We start from the raw sequence: 6,260 nt of genomic DNA on the forward strand, positions 1-6,260 counted from the left end.
TGAGGGCTGTGTGTGTGCACTGTCACTGGGGGGGGGGGAGAGAAGGGAAACGTCAGACCCCTGGTTCAGCCATCAGCCAGTCACGCTTTTATAGAATCATGGGATTGTGGGGTTGAAAGGGGTACCCAAGGGCCATCTAGTCCAACCCCCTGTAATGCAGGAATCACAGCTAACGAATCACTGATGGGTGGCCTATCCAGCATCTGCTGAAAAGCCTCCAGTGAAGACGAGTTGTTGCTGCTGTTGTCGTTGTTCATAGAATCATAGAATCGTATGGTTGGAAGGGAACCCCAAGAGTCATCTAGTCTAACACCCTGTGATGCAGGATTCACAGCTCAAGAATCCCTGACATGTGGCCACCTGATTTAGAAATCTGCAACAAAGGAAAGCCCAACACCTTCCAAGACCTTTGGTTCAGCCATCAGCCAGTCACTCTGTTACAATTATTTATTTAGTCTTGATTTTAATAAGAATTTAACAGAGAAAGTGAAGGTGACCAAAAGAATCAGCTCACATTAAGATTCAATAAGCACCCATCCACTCCTCTTGATTTAGACATATATATAGGTATCAGCTCTTCAGATGTCCAGATAGGCACAAAATGAAATCCACGTCAGTATGAAGTAAGTTTCAAGGCTGTCAGGAGCAGTAGAGGCACTCAGACGGTTGCATAATGGGTGGTGGGTGATTTGTCCTTCCTGGCTCAGAGTAGAAGGTCTCTCAGAAAGCCAGTGTGGTGTAGTGTCAGATGAAAACCTGGAAAACCAGGGTTCGGATCCCGACTCAGCCACAAAGCTCCCTGCGTGAGCTTGGGCCAATCACTTCCTCTCAGCCTAGCCTACCTCACAGGGTTGCTGTGCAGATTAAATGAAGAAGAACATAAAAAAGAGCCCTGTAGCTGGATCAGGCCCAAGGGGGCCCGTCTAATTTAGCATCTTCTTCTCACAGTGACCAAATATACCTATGGACATATGAATCAAGATAGACTGCCTCTAGAGCTGGAGGCTCCATAAGAAGAATCTGGCCAAAGGGGCCCATCTAGTCCAGCATCTTGTTCTCACAGGAACCAACCAGGAAGCACACAAGCGGCCCTCAAAACTTTATCGGCCTCAAGTCTTTTCCACAGATTATATTTCTGGAAGCTACCCTGGGACTTTGCTAGAGCAGCTGCTTGGAATGCAGAAGGTCTCATGATCAATGCCCAGCATCTCCCAGGTGGGGCTGGGAGAGACTCCTGGCCTGAAACCCTGGAGAGCTGCTGCCAGTCAGTGTAGACCAGGCGTGTCCAAAGTCCGTTTCAGGGGCCTAATCCGGCCCGTCGGTTGGTTTAATCTGGCCCCTGTGACTGTTTAATTCCTGGGGTAAAATCCTAAAAAAAACAACCCTCAACAACTTCAATCCTTAAAAAAAGGTCAACAACAGCACTTCACTTCATCAAATCTGGCCCTCTTTGAAAAAAGTTTGGACACCACTGGTGTAGACCATGGGTAGGCAAACTGAGGCCCGGGGGCCAGATCTGGCCCAATTGCCTTCTCAATCCGGCCCACGGACGGTCTGGGAATCAGCGTGTTTTTACATGAGTAGAATGTGTGCTTTTATTTAAAATGCATCTCTGGGTTATTTGTGGGGCATAGGAATTCCTTCACCCCCCCTTCAAAATATAGTCCTGCCCCCCACAAGTCCTGAGGGACAGTGGACTGGCCCCCTGCTGGAAAAGCTTGCTGACCCCTGGTGTAGACAGACAGACTGGGGTATATGGACCAATGGTTTGACTGGGCAGCCGGCAGCTTCCACTGTTCCTATGTAGTGTGAATCCAGGAGGAGGAGGAGGGAGTTGTGTGTGCTCTGCTTAAGTTTAACGTCAGAAGGACAGCAGGACTTGTGTAACTCGCCCCTCTCTGCCCCCCAACTGCCTTCCCTGTGTCAAATTAATAATACATTTTCTGCTGGCCACGTTTGCATAGCAGAAATAATCAACAGTGCAGCAATGAGTTTTTAATGAAGGGAGCAGCTGGGGGGGGGGGACAAAATGAAAGCATGGGGGGGGGGGGGAGAAGGATGGGAGGAGCTGTCTTAGAAGGACCTAAGAGGAGCCCTGCAGCTGGATCAGGCAAAAAGGGGGCCCATCTGGTCCACAGGACGGGAGAGCTGCTCTTGTGCTTGAATTTGCTTGTTGATTTCCCATAATGGGTATCTGGTCAGCCCCTGTGAGAACAGGATGCTGCACTAGATGGGCCATGGGCCTGATCCAGCAGCCAGGCTCCACTTGTGTTCTTATGGAACTTCCAGGTGCAGAGGCAGTCTATCTGGATTCCTATCTTCTTTGGGGCAATGGGCCACAGTGAGGACAGGAAGAATATGGGTGGCCTATGTCAGGGCAGCAGTTGGGGGGCAGGTCAGCAATAACTCACAAGGTGTCAGTTAACTCTTTATTCAGAGAAACCGAAACAGCACAGGCCTAGTGGTCACAGCAGCTCTTCCCAGTAGGCCTTGCCCCAATGAGGCAGCTGTGAGGACCGCCTCCCCAAGGCTCTCTGCGACTCCTCCCCTGGTCCCCTCCCCAGCAGCCTTGGGCTCCTTTACCTTTTCTCCCTTGGCTCTGCTCTCTTCATTCCTCTTCATGTTCTGGGAGGCCACTAAACCCTGTTGCCTCTTCAGCTGCCGACACCTCCTCCTCCTCCTCCTCCTCCCAGTCTGCTTACTCTTCTCCCTCCGACCACCCATCATTGTCCCACCACCAACCACTTGATTCTCTGAGACTTCTTCCCTTGGGGGTTCCCCAGTGGGTGCCTCCAGCCCATGACAGCCGCTGTGAGAAGAGGGTGCTGGACTAGGTGGGCCCCCTTTGGCCGGATCCAGCAGGCTCTTCCGATATGCTTTTGTCATCTGGGGGGACTACCAAACCAACAGTGGAAGATTCCACCTGTCTGTCTGTCTTGTCTTCTCACAGATTTTCCTTTCTTTGAAGAAATGCTGATGATGTTTCTCTCTCTCTCTCTCTCTCTCTCTCTCTCTCTCTCTCTCTCTCTCTCTCTCTCTCTCTCTCTCTCTCTGCCACTTGCAAAATGCAGTGTCTGCTTCCTCCCAGCCAACTCTGTCAAGAAGGATACCTGTCAGGTTGCCCAAGATCCAAATTGATCAGGCGGGGGCAATTTGTCACCAGGGGGGTTCGTGTGGGTTGCAGGAGAGAGAGGGGGGGTGGCTTCTTGCTGAGATAACCAGCTCTCTCTCAGTGGCTCAGCCAGGTCCAGTTGTAGGGGGGGCATGTTTTGAGGGGGGGAGACACACAACACAAATGAAAACAGAACATCTCTTGTTCTCGGCCATTTGGATTCCACCCAGGGCCCGTGCATTTCAGAGAAGGGCCTCCTTGCCTCAGCCTCCTCGATGCTTCTCATTTTATCTTGCGTGGTAGGATCTCCATTAAAAGACTCTTCTCCCAGCCCCCCCCCCGCGTGTTTGAAAGGGTTAGGGTAAAAAGGGAAGGGGGGAGCATCCCACTTGCATTTTCTGCAGACAGGATGGAATTTTTATTTCTTCTCGCAGCAGAGTGGAACTGCGGAACTCCCTCCCACAGGAGGCAGTGATGGCCACTGATTCGGAGGGCTTTAAAAGAGAAATGGACAAACTCATGGAAGCAGAGGGCTATTGGTGGCCACTAGCTAGGATGGCTATGCTCTGTCTTCGCAGTCAGAGGCAGCAATTCTCATGAATCCCAGTTGCTGGAAGCCATGGCAGGGGAGAGTTCTGTGTTCAGGTCCTGCTTGCAGGTTTCTTATAATGGGCCTCTGGTTGGCCACTGTGAGGACAGGAGCCTGGACTAAATGAGGCCCCTTCAGAAGGCTCTTCATACCTTCTCATGTTCTTAAAAGTAATTTTTTGGGGGGTGGGAACTACTTTTATTTAGAGTTGCTGGTTTTTTACACACATGGACAGTCAAAGGTGACTTTTAAACCGATGATACAGGAGCTCTTGCAAACAACCCAGTTGGAATCGAGAAGCAGTTTTAACAGCAAGAGAGGAATAATTACGGGGTCATGGAAAGGAAGAAAAGCTGGTGGAAAATGTGGTGGGAAGGAAAACCACGAGACAAAGGACAGGTGTGATATGTTTGTTCCTTCTGCTTCACAAAAAAGCTCCCTCTTTTGATTTGCTTCCGTCTTTTTCTCTCCAGGGACTTCTCGCCCGATGAGGCTGCCCCCCCCCCCGGCCCCCGGCTCCATTTCCCCTGCTGAAAAGGCCCGGCCTTCCAAGGGAGTATCACTGTTGCAGAGGCATCTGGGCCAAAAACAGCCTTCGCAAAATCCCAACAGAAAGGGGGAAAGCGGAATGTCGTCTCCGGCACGCAAGTTACCTGATAGCACTGACCTGGAGCTCCTTTCGTTACCTGCCCTGTTGCAAGCGCCATGTCTTTCAAGCGACCGGGGTATGGGGTCGCTTTCCCAGGATGCTCTCCGTGTGTGTTGCAGCCTTTGGGATGTGCCAGTTTAGAGGGAAGGCGACTAGGGAGAGGAGGTCTGTCAAAGGCGACGAAGAGCCGCAATGCCTATGCTCTGCCCTGCACAGCTGGAGGCAGCAATGTTCCTGGATGCCCGTTCCATGGAAACATGGAAGGGGAGAGGGCTCTTGTGCCTGTGGGTCTCCCATAATGGGCATCTGACTGGCCACTGTGGGCCCCCTGTGGCCTAATCCAGCACACTCTTATTATGCTCTTGGGAAGGGGCCTGGAATGGAGAGAGTGGGCAGGGAACAGCTTTTCTCCATCTCTCATCACACCAGAATTCTTGGACATGCACCGAGGCTGAGTTTTGGAAGATTCAGGACAGATAAAAGGAATCTTTTCATGCAGGGTTAAACTGTGGAACTCCCTCCTGCATGAGACAGTGATGGGCACCAACTTGGACGGCTTTAAGAGAGGATGGGACAGAGTCACGGAGGAGGAGGAGAGAGGGCCATCGATGGCTGCTAGCCAGGATGGCTCTGCTCTGCCAGCAATGCTTGCAAATACCACTTGTTGGAAACCCCGGGAGGGGAGAGGGCTGCTCTTGGGTTCGGATCATGCTCACGGGTTTCCCAAATGAAGCCTCTGGTCAGCCGTTGTGAGAACAGGGGGCTGAATTAGATGTTCCCCTCGCTTGATCCAGCAAATGGGCTCTTCTTACAATCTTGTGTTTTATGTTGTTGTTGTTTAGTCATGTCCGACTCCTCGTGACCCCATGGGCCATGTGTTTTATAAAATAGCTAAATATATTATGTTGGCGCAAACTATGTTGAAACAAGAGGAATGAGAACGTCGCCAAGAAACCTGTTGTACTCTGAAGGTTCAATTAAGTCCTTCGGTTCCCCCAGAACAATAACCTTAAAGTTCAGCGCCCAAGTCCTTTAGTCATAGGGGAAACCACAAAATGTGTAATTTTGTAGGTCTCTCGCAACATGTGTATTGTGCTGGGTGATGATCGTGCCACTTCCTCCAACTCCCAGACAGAGATAGAGGAGTGCCGTACTGCTAGAAATAATTTGCCACAACAAATCTGTGGCCCTGGTGATGGAGTTGAGGACATGAGGACATGAACTCAGGGAAGCTCCTGTCAGATCAGGTGAAAGATGAAGGCCAGCTGGTGGTGATGGGTAGGAATGGAACCTCCATGTTCAGATAAAGTTTACCTCTGAATCAGGAAGCAGGTGGTACTGTGGTCTGAACCACTGAACCTCTTGGGCTTGCTGATCAGAAGGTCGGCAGTTTGAATCTGTGCAACAGGGTGAGCTCCCGTTGCTCTGTCCCAACTTCTGTCAGTTTGAAAGCACGCCAGTGCAAATAGATAAATAGGTACCGCTGTGGCGGGAAGGTAAATGGTGTTTCTGTGCTCTCTGGCTTCCATCATGGTTTTCTGTTGTGCCAGTTTAGTCCTGCTGGCCACATGACCCAGAAAGCTGTCTGTGAACAAACGCCGACTCCCTCGGCCTGAAAGCGAGATGAGCGCCGCAACCCCATAGTCACCTTTGACTGGACTCAACCGTCCAGAGGTCCTTTACCTTTACCTTTTGCCTCTGAATGCTGAAGACCCAGAATAGTATAGGCAGGGTGTGAGGGCAAGAACTCTGTAGTGCATTTGGGATCCGGAGCTATTCTGTCTTTGAGCATGGAAAATCCATTCTGAGCAATTTCAGCATCAGGGCTTAAGACGAGCCCTGGAGCCAACTGAGTCAGGCCCACATAATCCAGCATCCTGTTCTCACAATGGCCAAATGTCCTTAAGAAC

Source organism: Lacerta agilis, chromosome 17 (genome assembly GCF_009819535.1).
Source record: "Lacerta agilis isolate rLacAgi1 chromosome 17, rLacAgi1.pri, whole genome shotgun sequence".
In the NCBI taxonomy this organism is placed as follows: domain Eukaryota; kingdom Metazoa; phylum Chordata; class Lepidosauria; order Squamata; family Lacertidae; genus Lacerta; species Lacerta agilis.